A 15884-nucleotide genomic window follows, 5' to 3' on the forward strand; every position below is an offset into this window, starting at 1 on the left:
CTGGCAATGCATTATGAAAGAGCTTTATATTATACACTACTATATGACTTAACTTCACTATTTGTGCCTAGACTCTGAACCCTTAAGCACTCATCTTTCTAAAGATAAACTAGGAAAAAAAAAATAAGAAAGTGACAAAATAATCACTTTTCGCTCTTTTGTCTATGTGTTTGTTTGGAAGGTAATTTTGGTGATTTTAACCAATGTAGAGAATGGATGAAGTCATGGGATTATCATTAACTCCAAGAACTTCACTGCATTTAGTAATACTGTGATTTCAGCTGCCACACTTCTGGCAATGAGCCAGCAGTGTGCTCAGGTGGCCAAGAATGCCAACGGCATCCTGGTTTGTATCAGAAACAGTGTGACCAGCAGGGCTAGGGAGGTGATCATCCCCCTGTACTCAGCTCTGGTGAGGCCGCACCTCGAGTACTGTGTTCAGTTTTGGGCCCCTCGCTACAAGAAGGACATCGAGGTATTTGAGCGGGTGCAGAGAAGGGCGACGAAGCTGATGAAGGGCCTGGAGAACAAGTCCTACGAGGAGCGGCTGAGGCAGCTGGGCTTGTTCAGCCTGGAGAGAAGGAGGCTCAGGGGCGACCTTATCGCTCTCTATAGGTACCTCAAAGGAGGCTGTAGAGAGGTGGGGGTTGGCCTGTTCTCCCACGTGCCTGGTGACAGGACGAGGGGGAATGGGCTTAAGTTGAGCCAGGGGAGTTTTAGGTTAGATGTTAGGAAGAACTTCTTTACCGAAAGGGTTGTAAGGCATTGGAACAGGCTGCCCAGGGAAGTGGTGGAGTCACCATCCCTGGAAGTCTTTAAAAGACGTTTAGATGTAGAGCTTAGGGATATGGTTTAGTGGGGACTGTTAGTGTTAGGTCAGAGGTTGGACTCGATGATCTTGAGGTCTCTTCCAACCTAGAAATTCTGTGATTCTGTAACTCTGAATCATGTTGTGAACGTTACAAGAGTCTAAGAGAGTTTCAGCTTTCCTATGCCATACAAAGGCGCACTGCCTAATTCTGACTACGAAAACATTCTTATGCAGCACTCTTCAGTCCCCCTCTTTACTTTAGATACCATTCCTGGAAAAATACAGTTACTTGGAATAGTATGGAATGAAATTTTGGATTTTTTAGTATTTTAATTGCACATAAAACTAACCCATAGGAAGCCATCTTAAGTTTTTCTGCTTACACCAAATGGGAATCTGATCAAAAGCATTCCCCCACCCCCCTTAAAGTTTCACATTCTATTAATGTATATCCAACAAGATACCCATCTCTGTAAATAAGAAAAATAAGAAGCAGCAATTGGAGACAACTGCAGAGCTGATTTGTCTGCAAGAAAGTTCGCAAGCAGAGCTAGAGGAAGTTCCAAAAGCTGGAGACAAGCAACCAAAATTAGAAATATGTGAGAAAGTCATTCCATAGTTCAATTATTGCTGCCAAATGTCATTTGCACATAAAATTGAAACAGAATGCTTGTAAAAATCCATATTTGCTTGCCAAGTGCTTAACAAATCTTTGGTTAAAATTAAGCTTAGATTGCATTTTTTCTATTAGAAAAATTGATTTCTAACCTTGTTAACCTTATTTCTTCTACAGATTTTCTCCACGTTATGAAAGGATCCACATACATGTATATCCTTGTTTCCCACAGAGTTCTAGTCCTTTTTTTTTTTGCCTTTAGTTTTCTTATTCCATTAAAAAAGACTGCTTTTCATCATTATTTCTGTGCTGGAGTACACAATGAACACGTGACATCCTCTTTAGGCAAGCAAAGCTTCCAGTAAGCATTAATGAGAGAAATAGAAAGCCCCCCAAATTACCTGAACAGAACTTTCTCTATTAATTAAAAGTTCATTTAAAGATAGGAAAGCTATTTATATCATACTGGTGCATTGGCTTTCATGAGATTCTACGCTCTTATGTGAAAGCTCTAAAAAAAGTTTGATTCTTCACATGAGCATGTTATGTAACACCTCTCCTTAGACAAACACAGAACTGATCACAGTGAAAAAAAGTAGGCTTTTCCAAAACACTCTAATATGTATCAAATCAAGGAGACAAGTTCATATTTACCCTTGAGAAATCCAAATTAGGACACTAAAAAAATAAAAATAAAAAAAATCAGAAAATCTTCAATTCCACTCTGCTCAGTTAAGTTATATACTCCTCATATACTCCTTTATGCCTAGTAACCTTCGTTTAGGGTTAAAATGCCATAGACATTTTAACATATCAAGAGTAATTTTCGTCCTAAGTCTAACTAGATTATACACATTATATTGCATTGGTTATACGCTCTTTATCCAACAAACTAAAAAGGAGACTACAAATCATAATAAAACCATATGGGTAACTTTATTCCCAATGACTGCTTTTCTCTGCTTGTATGTGCAGCCACTAGCAGTTACCATTGGAGCTGACCTTACTTAGCCATGAATGAAGTAAAACGTAAATCTTAAAATCAAATGGTTGTTGGATAACAGCACTTGCTTTCCTTCCATCCTTGCCACTTTAAAAAAATAAATAAATAAATAAATAAATCTATACTGTGTATTCTCTCACACTCAGATTTACCCAGCAAAGCAGCTTACTGCTGTTATTTTACACAACACTGCTTCCTTTAGTTTTATGATGGGATGCTAATGTGCTGGGTCACTCAGGGCTATTATCAGTACTCTTTCAGACTGTATCATTCCTGCTGGCATAAAAATCACATATTCCTCACCCAAAGATATGAGCAAAATGTCTCTGTAGGAGGGAACAGCATCCCTGCCAGCTGGAAGACAATACAGAGAAGAGAGATGTTCTTCATTCCTTATGGATCTTCTCTTCTTGCTTCTCCCATTGCTGACAGGGATTTGGGTCTTCAAAAGGAAAGGAATTCCCTCTGGTTCCAACTTCTAAAGGTCTGCAGATGATCGCTAAACCTGTTGGGCCCCTTGTCAATAAGTGAAAATATCTGCATGTGTCACTATATATGAATGCTATGAAGGCTGCTTTGCTTCCTCCTTTCCAATTGCCTCTCCCCTCCCTTTGAAAATGTTAATTTTAATCTTCACAAAATACACTGAGGCCATCTTAAGTTGAATTTGAGCAATACCAGGTCACTTGTTTTGTGGACATCCACGAATCAATGAATTACGAGTGAAAAATCCACACCTTGCATTGGAATAGGCCAGACTAGATAGCTTGGTTTCTTCTGGCTTGTTACTCCCATATCTAGAAGACTTCAGTTTCAGAAAATAAATAAAACAAATATTTTAAACAGGAATCTGAAGCAAACCTTCAGAAGACAAAGGTGTTGTACAGGCATTGATATGCAGCACAGCTAGCAGCTGTAAATAAAATGTTACATTTCAATATACACTTCAGTGAAAAATAGGAAGACTTTTCCTCTTACAGATATTACTAAATTTGAACTCTAAAAATGTCTTGTTTGGTTAATGAAGAGTGCTCTGCAGATACAAATACAAAAGTAGAAACAGCATGCCAGTCTGCAATGAACAGCTCCTGTCATCTCCATTTCCTTAAGGTGTGTGCCAGCCCTCAGACAGAAAACCCATGATGCCCATAGTATGGCTGTGAACAATCCAGTCCATGACCAAAGGAATATAGGTGATTCAAATAAAAGTTTATTCCCCATTGCTGATCTCTGACAAAAAATAAAAATAAGAAAGAAGGAATGCCTGGCTATTTCTAATTTAAACTTAGATACTGCAGATACTGCATAAGAGTGTAAAAAGGTTTGATTACAGCAATTGATTCATTTATAGGAACATGGTTCCAGACATTCTTGTGTGCTTTATAGTTCTGGAATCTTGGTACTTTACAGCTTAAAAAAAAAAAAAAAAAAAAAAGTTTCCCAATTAAAATGGAAAAAAAAAAAGTAGTTCACTATGCAACACTTTTAAATGAACGTACAATATAAATGTCATTGTTGCTTCCCAAATGGGTCTCTTTGGGATATACAACAGTTGTGATTTTCAAGGGAGTAAGAAGAATATACATAATATGGCAGTTGTAGCTAACAAACGATACGACTCTGTCAGTTTTACGTACACAAACCAAGATGGTTGCAGCAGAATTATAGGCAGTATATTTAAAAGAATACTCACATTTAGAAGCCTTGTCTGACATTACATATTCCAGCTAGTAAATAGCTCTTGAACCACTTATCACAACTTGCATGGCTTGCATATTAATGGTGTAATCACCAGAAATAAAAGAGTGTATCTCAGCAAGCAGAGAATTTAATGCCAAAGGAAAAACACAAGCTTACACAGGGAGCAGTGCTGTCTCCCACCAACATGACCCACTGCAAGGGCTGACAGCCATCAGCTCCTGGACTGAACCCAGAAAGACATGCTGTTCCCAGCGAGATGGTGTCAGTTCAGCTCCCAATAACTCAGAGCATTGCTCTGCGCAGTAAGAGTTTCAACAGACTGTGTCCGCGTGAATGCATGTACACCCACAGACAGCCTGCTTGTGAAGGAAGGACTTCACGTCAACCACAAGCCCAGTCCTGGCTGTAACTAAGCTGGCACAACCACCCCAACCTCTCTAACATTGTTGAGGTTTACAGAAGTCAAGCCAATAAGACACAGTTACTACCCTATTCCTCATTTAAATTTCTTGTAATGGCCTTTCTCTATGACACTGCAGCAAACAGATCCACAGTATTTGTAATCTTAATGGGGCCATTAGGAATTCCAAATGCCTTAAATAAATAACTAATTGCCAAAGCCCTCATCATCTTCCTGCAGTTTTTACATCCTTGCCAGCTGAGTTACCTACATTCAGTGAATTAATCAGATCCTGGGTATTGTACAGACAAAAATAAAAATTCAGATCTTAGTCTCAAGAACTATGGGTGGACAAGAGACATTTCTTAATAGAAAGAAACCAGGAAGAAAGAAAGAAAGAAAGAAAGAAAGAAAGAAAGAAAGAAAGAAAGAAAGAAAGAAAGAAAGAAAGAAAGAAAGAAAGAAAGAAAAAAAGAAAGAAAGAAAGAAAAAAAGAAAGAAAGAAAAAAAGAAAAAAAGAAAGAAAGAAAAAAAGAAAGAAAGAAAGAAAGAAAAAAAGAAAAAAAGAAAAAAAGAAAAAAAGAAAAAAAGAAAAAAAGAAAAAAAGAAAAAAAGAAAAAAAGAAAAAAAGAAAAAAAGAAAAAAAGAAAAAAAGAAAAAAAGAAAAAAAGAAAAAAAGAAAAAAAGAAAAAAAGAAAAAAAGAAAAAAAGAAAAAAAGAAAAAAAGAAAAAAAGAAAAAAAGAAAAAAAGAAAAAAAGAAAAAAAGAAAAAAAGAAAAAAAGAAAAAAAGAAAAAAAGAAAAAAAGAAAAAAAGAAAAAAAGAAAAAAAGAAAAAAAGAAAAAAAGAAAAAAAGAAAAAAAGAAAAAAAGAAAAAAAGAAAAAAAGAAAAAAAGAAAAAAAGAAAAAAAGAAAAAAAGAAAAAAAGAAAAAAAGAAAAAAAGAAAAAAAGAAAAAAAGAAAAAAAGAAAAAAAGAAAAAAAGAAAAAAAGAAAAAAAGAAAAAAAGAAAAAAAGAAAAAAAGAAAAAAAGAAAAGAGGCAGAGGAAGCAGTAACATTGTAAGCCGTTCTCCAGAAATAAGCTAGCACAATTCAGAAAACATATTGATTCCCAGACCAATTACAAAAAATTTTCTGTTTTTATTTTATTTTTTTCCCCACAGAAAAAAAAGATCTTCCTTCCCATGGTTTTCCCATTTCACGTTGCTCCCAATGCCATATTAACTGCTGAGGGGAAAAAACTGATTTTGGAATTATGATCTGCTCTTCAAAGTATAACACAAGCTTAGCTTCCCAGTAAAGGCACCAGATGCCTGTGAAAACAAAACTCAAAAGAAAAATAAAGACAAGTAGGAGGCTCTTAGGAGGCATTCCATGTAGAAAAACACCTTGATCTCACAACAAACCAGGGTACTGAACCTCAGAACACCCCCAGTCTCTCAGCTCACAACCATAGTCATCCAGTAGCAACTAGGGCATTGATTGGCAACTGTTGAACTTCCTGCTGCAGGTTTCCTCCATGTAAGGCTGGAATTTCACATAATGTGTAAAAGACTAAGATCTTCAAGTAAGGGAGTTTGATCTCTTAACTAATCCTGAGTCAAAAACAATCTAGGGTTGTTAATCTCTAATAAATACATGGGGGGAGTAAAAGTAAAGGGTCACCTCATGGGAAGACATTTATAACATTTCCAGTATCCTACTACACACTGCTCACTGTAGATCAAACAAGCAACAGAAAACCAGGGAATACAAAGTAAAGATGTTCACATTTTGACAGTGTTTGTTATGCAGCTTTACAAAACATCAGTATGAGCCTCTGCAAAAATATTTCTTAGATGTTAATTTGTGTTACAAACACTGGACTAAGCACATCTTTTCATAACATCCTTGTAACAAGTTCAGATGTTGACTAGTTACACCAGATATGCATTATTAACTGCCGCTTGTATTTGTCCTACTCATTATTATGATTATACAAAAAAAAAAAAAATAGAATTTCCAAGATTTTGTTGAAAGTTAATACGGATATAAAGTAACCCCCAGCCAAAGCATTACTCTACTGTGCAAAAGAACAAAGTATAAAAATTTATATTCTTATTAGCTGAAACCAGCAAGAACAAAGTATAAACACCTCAGTATAACTTTTGCATTTTACAGCTGGAGTTTCACCGATGTTCTTGTTGTTTTTCACTTCATGCTCATATCTTACCTAGTGCTTCCCAGCAGACAGGCTCAGTTCAGGTGTAACATTATCACATAAAATTAATGCAGTGAAGACTCTTTTCAAGGCCTCCACAGATGCTATCACTTAAATCATCATGGGCAGAGTCATAATGCAGAATAATCACAAATGAAATAATTGACATAGAACTAAGACATCTGTTGTTTTGCAACTTATAAGAACCTCCCACTTCTTCTCCTGGGGAATGTTTATTTAATTTCTCTTTCTATATTCAAGAACTATGGGAATCAATAAGAATCTTTTCAATGACACCAAGGGGGTTTGAATTAATCCTCCTTATTTACAATGAAATTTAGCCTGTCAAATCCCTGCAGTAGTATTTCATATAATATGCAAACTCAATGCATTATGTGGTTAGAAGATTAAGTTCTTATTAGGATATGGAAGTATTAAAGATGTAAATATTGGGCCTAATTTAGCAAAGCACTTAAGTGCATGCTTAATGTTAAACATATAAGTTACCCCATTACAACCAGCTGAATTTCACATTAAGCACATTTTTAAATTCCAGTAGTGCTGGAAACAATACTGCGACCAGTGTTCTTGGACTAACTCAGAGAGGTGAACTATTTTTTATCATAAAAGGATCAGTGAAACAAATAAAAAATTATAACTGGATTTACACTAGAAGAGAGAGATGTTGTCAGGGCAGAAAACATTATTTGCTTTCACTGTTACATTTCCTTTGAGATACAGCTGTCACCCCAAGTATTTTTATATCTTGCAGGCTTTATTCATCCTTTTTTTTTTTTTTTTTTTTTTTTTTTTTTTTTTTTGAATAATCACATCCCCTGGCTTCTTATCTGTTCTTCTTTATATATTCCTCCATACTCTTTGTTTACTATTCTGCCTTGCTCTTCCAGAGAACCAGGTGAGAAAACAGCAATGTAAAATATGCACTGTGCCAGGCCTTTGGCTCCCAAGCTTTGTGATATAAAATTTTGTTTGTTGAATGCCTCAGCCTCATTATAGTTGCCTTGCTTTACTGCTGCTGGATATACAACAGCTAGAGGTTACAGAAGTCAGCCCATGTAGTGGACTCAGAGAGCATGTTCCTGCTCTAGCACATGGATTGCTGTGGCTGATATAAGACCTTTCTCTCATTTGCGCTAGCTTCATATTCTGTCATTGTTTCTTAAACATCAGTTTCTCCCTCACATTAAAGGCTAATATGCTTTTCTAGTAAGCCCCATTTCCCTAGAATCTGAACATTATTCCTATGATCTGAACAATAACCTCCACTGAGATAACCTTTTTCAGGTCTCCAAACATAGGAGGAAGTTGATGTTATCAGTGTCCTATCCCAAGGATAATAGCCAGGTGCAAGACTGACTCTTGGCATCTTTTATGAGGATTCTGGAGGAGAACGGGTACCTCTTCTGGGACACAGAGCACTGAACAGCATTTTAGTTTCCCAACAGCAAACAAAAACAGAGATGTCAATACAGGGATTATAAATGCTGATGTATAAAGGTCCAAAATGCTCACTGGGAAGATGGGAATGTTCACACCAACCACTTGCAGGTACTTCACTCCATGTGAAGTGTCTCCAGGTCTCAATTAAATGCTGAATGGAAAAATAAATGCTGCATGGGAAAGGGATTATACTTGGTGGTTTTTAAGCCATTTGTCAAGAATTCAATGAAAAAGATGAAAACAAAGAAAATGGTCACATGTTGTATCTTTGTAGTAAGTGTAGAATAGAAATACCACTGTGTGGACAGTCAGTCTGAAGAAATTTAGCCAGGAGCCTCTCTTAGCAAAAGTAGGATCTTTCAACAAACTAGAATACGGCCTACGCTAAGATTCAAACTGTTTAAGTTCTTATAATGAGTGAATGCTATTTCAGTATCTCAGACATAATGTGATCTCCTGCACACCTATAATCTCCTCCTCACATCATATATTTGCATTTGATTTGTTTTCTTAAACCTTTAGAATTGAAAGCAGGAGAAAAAGCTTTTAAAACTCTCAACCACTTGAAAGGTCAATGACATGACGCAATGAAAGTTTCATTCCTCCTCCTTACAGAAACAGCTTTGCAGGATTCATTTCCAAGGCTCTCTGAATACATCCCACCTAGAAAATTCCTGACACTTCCATTACTTTACTTGGGAAAAAAAAAAAAAAAGAAAGCTGAAAAAAGAGAGTTTCATTTTCAGTTTCATACTGAGTTTGAGCAAAAGAACTTGACATATAAATATGAAAGCTTCTGCCCTCCTTATGAACAATATAGTACAGACGATACATGGAAGGAATATAAGATTTTTCACAAATAATTGAATTCAGCCTGTAAATAAGGAAAGTTTTTCAAAGTTAGTTTGACAAAGATGCTCAGTTCTTACAGATAAAATGTTAAAGTATAAAAATCTTGTCTATTTTACAGTAACGTGTTATTTTAGATCTGGCATTTTCACTTGAAACCAACCCCTGATCAAGCTCACCCTTGCTTCAGCACAGTATTTTCTGTGATAAGATCAAAGACAAAGTTTCTTATACAAACTCTATATTTTCCACTTTTCTCATAACTTCATATTAGTACTCAAAAATGAGCTTAGGGTATGTTAAACAAAGAGACAATATATAAACCCCATATGATACATAAATCCTGTAGATTTTATCACAGCAAATTTATTAAATATTTCAGAAATAGGCAAAAAATATCCCATGGCCATCCAATTTCAAAATAAATTATATCACTTAATTAAAGGATATCCAAAAAGGACTTCAAAAATGAGGCAAAATTACATTAGCAGTAGCCATAAAGTGAGGCTATTTATTTTATTTATTTATTTTATTGTTAAGCTTGGTGACCTATCTTTGTGGCTAACTTGTAAGATCTGGGGTTCAACTGGCTGAACTTTAAAAAGCTTTGTGGTCTTCTCTTGCCTTTTCATGGACTCACTTTATGGATTGTTTTTTTTCCTGTTTTTCTGCCCTTTCAAATATTACTTGGAAATGATAAACATAGGCTGACTATATAAAACAGGTATCAAAAGTCAGAGATTTAATATTCTGTCAGAAAGACCCAGATGTGGCTGTCAAATGAAAAACTGCACCAAGAGATAGGACTTTCACTGGAACTAATCATAAATATATTTCTTTTTTTTTTTTTTAAATGACATAATTTGCATATCAATACTACAGGTTATATACAGGTCTTTAAAAAAAAACTGCTGTACATACAAGCCAGATAACACATGCAGTTTCACTTTGATAGGGTAGAAAATCCATGCTTTATACTTCTAGAGCAAATCAGACTTGCATTAAGCAGTACATTGCAAGTACTTTGTGGCAATGCATTAAAATATATTTATAGCGTTACCCAATGTTTCAAAATTTATAAAGTTGATTTGCTCAAATTTTCCTGTCATCTTCCCTTCCTTTCTTCCTATGCAGAGCAAGGAGGCCAATAACCCTCCTTTATTTCCTCTTTATAAGGGAATCACTTTATAATTTGTTGAATACCACATACTAGGCCAATGACCAGAGTAGAGGGCATGTTGTAGGTATGCTGACTTTTAGTTATTATGTGTAGCTTTCTGTCAGTTTTAATGGACAGGTTCACCTCTTCATATCACTGCACTGGCGCTAAGGCCATGACAAAACCAAACAAAAGATAAAGACAAAAAGTGCAATCAAATCTCCACAGTTTGAAGCCAGCCTGCCGTGTTTTCCTATGCAATTTATTTTATTACATTGTGTACTAACACTAAACTGCTTCATCAATCAGCTGGAAGGGTAAATTTGGGATCTATTCAGCTCTCAGAATTGCCCCTACTGCATTGCAATTATGGAAACACCTGATTTGAATGATTTCTCTGCACTCTGCTGTAAAAGTTCAGTGCTCAACAGACCAAAATTTTGCTTCAGTCTCCAATATAGATAATGGACTCAAATTTGTAAAGGGCTGGGGACTTCTCTCCTGTCCCTTCAGTTAGCATCCTAAATGGGGAAAATAGATTTTTTTTTTCTTTTTTTCTGCTGTCATGTGCAATAAGTTTTTTGTTTTGTTTTATTTTTAAGAGATCATTTTGGAGCTTGGCAAAAGCCCCTCTCTTCTTGAGATCAGCCTGGAATTACTTACCATCTGGGAACATGGTAGCTCTGATCCTCACGTAAAGCAACGGAGATGCATCCCAGCCTATTGCCTGCCATTGCTTGATAGTCCTAGCAACATCTTTGCAGGTATACCTGAAAATAAATAAATAAATAAATGAAATTACTTTGTATTTCTGTACTGTCTTCTTATTTGTTCCTTTTCTGATCACATTTTATTTGATGCTCGGTTTGTATCTTTCTTATATGTGATTTTTATTTGCAGAACATCATCATCAAATTGTAATGATACGTTGATATTGAAATGCTCACATATGCATAGCAAATCTAAGATTTTTAAACGTACACACAGCAAGCCCAACACTGTGAGTTTGCCAATCCTTTGCAGATCTGATGCTCAGAAAATAAATCTGAATGCACAGAACTATGCAAAGGGTGTGACTTGTCATGTCACTTACAAATGACTTAAATTCAAGGTTATTTCTTTCTGTGCAGGATGGACAAGTTGGCTGGCATTGTCAGTATGTTATATAAACGTACTAATCTGCATATACAGCTATTTCATCTGTAGCTTCTCCTATGCTTAGGTCTATAAACTTCAGGCTGCTCAGAACTACAAAAAAATTGCTTTTCAGTCACCATGAAGTTCTTCAGCCAGTTAGTATCTTCACGTTTCTAATGTGACAAATATATATATCATACATACACCATAACCTAGAAACCAGATCACAAGGTACTGGACCAAGACCAGAAGCTATTAACAGCAGAAGTGGAAAGGTTTAGGCATGCATCTTGACCACCACTCTCACCTTACCTGTAATGATCAGTTCTGTGGTCAAGGAAGCTTCCTTTTGGCTCTTGACTTGTGTACAAAGATTGTCAGCTAGTTCCTGGAACTGGCAGTGATACAAATATGGCTTGGCTGAGCTTACTAATTTACCACTTTGGGAGCACCCCCTAATCTTCAACTAGCAACTCATGGGTCCTATTGAAGGAAAGTAATAAGAAGAAACAACAAATCCCACCCCATATATTTGAGGGGAAGGTTTCAGAGATACAAAATTTGCCTAACTAACACAATCACAACAAATCCTTTATGATTTATAAGGGAGCAGAAGTATGTTCATTCAGAGTGATCCTAATGTTAAATATTTTCTATTTTGAAATTTTCATTAAAAGGAGAAATTGTGACTTCTTGGTTCAGAAATGGTCAAAATGAGGCTCCCTGAAGCACCGCGTAAACTAAAAATTAATTGCTAACATTTTTAGGATACATTTGCTTTACAAGTCTTACTGGGTTGCAATTGGTAGCCAAAGAATAAGTATTTTGTTTCCTGTTTGGAGGAGTGCTATATCTCCTCTGTGTCAGATGCTTTGCATATAAATTTCTCCTGATACTGGCAACACGTTGCTTCAAATTTTCGAAGAACCAACGAAACACAGCAAAATGATGCTTTTCAAAAGGAACACAAACTACAAATATGGCTCAAGGAAATTTATTTTAAAAACGCAGAATAAGAGGAACAAGAGTCTTCCTGGAACAAAATACTGCTTTGAAAATAACTATCATAAGCTGCTTCAAAGAAAGATGCACAAAACTTAAAAAAAAAAAAAAAAAAAAAAAAAAAAAAACAGAGTTATGGAGAATGGTTTTAGAATGATTTTTTATTTCTCACTTGGCTGTTACTTAGCTCATGGCATGAATCTTTGACCATTAAATTTCTTTTTACCAAAAAAAAAAAAAAAAAATCTGCCTGGAGTGAGATGGTGAGATGTTTAAATTAATGTGAACAAACTTCTGTACACTGTAGCTCTTGGGAGCTAGTTTGGCATGTTTACTATATGGATGCAAAAAGATTTCCTATTTTTTGTCTTATGGATTTTCCTCCTATGTGCATGTACTGCAAAAGGAGAAATATGGTCTCTTTCATTGTTATTCATTGTCTCCTACACCATTGCTATTAATCTTTTTAATTACCAACTACAGATGAATTTGTTCTGATGATGTAAAGTTGAAAAAATAAAATCCTTGAGTGTTCACCAGAACTTTCACATATTTAATTCTTTTTACTACATTTATAAAATTTTACTTTTATTAGAATTCCTTAAAAAGACACTTTCTCCTCTAAGGCAGCTAGATAACAAGCCCACAGTTTGCAATTCCCTATATAGTAGCTCCTCTTGGAGAAATACTTCTGGGGTCAATTTCTTTACTGTTGTGATTTCATGGATTAAAAATTACTTTAAGCATTTGGTTTTCAAAAAAAAAAAATTGTGACTGGGGACACAGAGGTAGGAGAAAACTAACATTAGTGTGTAAATTGACATTTAGCTTGGGTAGAAGTTAATGAGCTCCATCCTGTCAAAGTCTGATATTGCCCATGAGCTTTCTTAGAAGATATTTCAAAAAATGAATATGAACAATTTTTAGGGGGGAAAAAAAAAAAAAAAAACCTTCTGCAAGCCCTATTAAAACCTATCTTCAGGCTCTGAGCATTGCTAATCATGAGATCGAGCTTTACTCCAACTGCTGTGATCAGTGGCGCAGAGGACACGAATATATCAATCCTCTGCTCTTTATATCTGTAAGCAAAACAAAAAGTGGGGCCATTATAGATCTTGCAGTAGCTGACCGAGTGGAAGACCTTACTGCCTCTTTGACATGAGTTCGTTGAGGTTCATCGCATCTATTTCCAGTGTGTTCAATAGGTGAAAATGTCACACACCGCAGTCCCTGTTTGGACACCTATGTTCTATTCACAGAAAGGGAAATGTGCTACGTGTAAAGGACCAGGTTTTCTCCTATAGTTAGTCTTGGATGGCAAATGTTCTATAGCTGTACCTGCTATAAAAATGGTTTCTAACAAAAGAATGGATAAGAGATACAATCTTTATAGTAATATCATTAAAGAGACTGATTGCAGCTCAAGTCCTCCTCAATCCTCAGCAACACTGAAAGAGCTATGCAATTCTCAAAGTCCCATTACTCAGCATAGCAGTGCAGTAGGATAGGTCTTGAATGCCCTACAGAGCTGAATGGTCTTGAATGTCCCAGAGAGAAGGCTATTGATGCTTGAACTTTTGCACCCAAGGTTTCTTCACTCACTATTATTTGAACTCTTGCAAAAGGCTGATCTCATAAATATTGGATTCTCTGCAATATTAATAAGAGATGCTATGATCTGACAGAACTGTCAGTAGGGGATTGCTAACTGTGCCTTTGAAATAGGTCCCTGAAAATGAAATGACAACACTCATCAGCTGCCTACATTCATTTAATGTGACAAGTAGCCACCTAAGCATGGCTACAAAATATGCGTGTTTTAACTCCATGGAAGAACCAGGAGCAGAGTCATACCTCACAGGAGCATTCCAGGGACATTCAGGGCTGTCACAGATTTATTAACCTAATCATTAGAAAAGAAGAAAAGTATCCCAGGTACACATAAGTAGCTCCTGTTGAAAATTTCCAGTTCTGATATATTTTAGGAATGGAGATTCTAAGGCCCATCTTCCCAAACAGGAGAAGCTTTCCAGCAGAAAAAGAATGGGAAAGATTCTTTCAAGACAGGAGCAAGTTTGTGACAGTCTTCTCGAGGTGAAAAATGCATATGTTGGAATCTCTGACGAGTCCCTTTCGTTCTTCCTTGACAGAGAACAAACATATCTCATCCTATTTTTTTCTTGGTATTGTTCCTTTTAAAGTGACAAATGAATAAACAAACAACATCTGGGTTGCAGAGTAACCATCTGGGGAAGCCTTAGAAGTGCATATAGAAGGGCCCCCAGAGAATGCTCAACAGACAGAGCAGAGAAATCTGAAGAGAAAGTGACTGCAGGTGTTCTCCCTGAAGAGAGGGACTCCCACTTATCCATGTGAGCTACCAAAGAGCCTGTCATACTCACTGCATCAGAGCAGGGCTGGGCTGAGTCATCCTTCGACGGTGCTGACAGGGGAGAGCAGGTACATGATGGATATTCTCCAACAGACTGACTGCTAAAGACATAACACAGGCACTACATCCCCCTACCAGCCATTCTATGCCAATTGTTTGTGCATTTAGCTTTGCTTTAGATACACATTAAAGGTTTTTGTAGCAGAGCTTTGAACAGCAATTCATTAGACCTGAAGTGCGGTTTCACGGCCAAATTGATTTAATGCTGATCTTGCCTTTTTCTTCCCTGTCTGCAAGCTTGCATGCTCTTGCTCTTGGGCTGGCACCAGCATCGTACATTGGGCCTTGCAGCCAGCTCAGCCAGGAGAAAGATTAAGCTGAACGCTTATTATTTATTTTATTTTATTTTGCTTTGATCAGTTTCCTGAACTGGATGATTTCTTGGCTGCCCAAAACTTAGTGCTGGGAGAAGGGAGAGGAGTAGATTCTGTTGCAGGCTCTCTCTACATTTCTCAGCAGCACCACAGACCTAGATGACCCAGACCTCTTTGAAAAGCACGCTGTGGAAGTGCCACATTCATAATGAAATCCTCTTGAATCTCCTTGACTCTTTGCTTAACACGTCACCCAGGTGACATGTTAGAACTGCACGAAGATTATTACTGCTTCCTTTGCTTCATATCACCATTCTGCAAGCTTCACAACTGAATTAAAATGTAAATTGTGTATGGGTGCAGAAGGGAGAACGAACTTTAGCATACAGGTGATTAGAACATTTACTTGCATCCATCTTTTAAAAGCCATAGTTTACCTGTTTATTTTATTAGAACTTCAATTCAAAAGTATCTTTAAGCATAAACTGAGATAGGTTCTGAATAACCATTCACTATCAAACCAACAGGAATCTCTCAACCATAACCATCTACCAAATTGAGATGTAGGTAGGAAAATAATATTTGGAATTTAAATTCTTTGACAGAACTTTAATTCAGGTTGTTAGGTGTACACGTTAATTTCATGCATCAGAGCCATAAGATTAGGTTATATCTTGTTTCCCTTGTTTTCAGCCATATGAGGAGGTAACAGGCTTTTAATTTTTTTTTTCCCAATTGTTGTATGCTTTTCTGGTCTAGATATCTGACTTAAAGGATCCG

General features: G+C 36.3%; 1 protein-coding gene across 2 annotated transcripts in view; it reads right to left on the bottom strand.

Annotated features, from left to right (window-relative positions):
• The window catches only part of LOC311420608 (uncharacterized protein), a 363195-nt gene that overhangs the window by 299101 nt on the left and 48210 nt on the right, over window positions 1-15884 (bottom strand). For both annotated transcript variants that reach the window (XR_014684416.1, XM_084491669.1), the window contains exon 2: window positions 10863-10969. The gene's annotated coding sequence lies outside the window, so the exon portion shown is untranslated. The remainder of the gene's footprint in view (window positions 1-10862; window positions 10970-15884) is intronic.

Source organism: Aythya ferina, assembly GCF_964211825.1.
Source record: "Aythya ferina genome assembly, chromosome: 17".
Classification (NCBI taxonomy): Eukaryota; Metazoa; Chordata; class Aves; order Anseriformes; family Anatidae; genus Aythya; species Aythya ferina.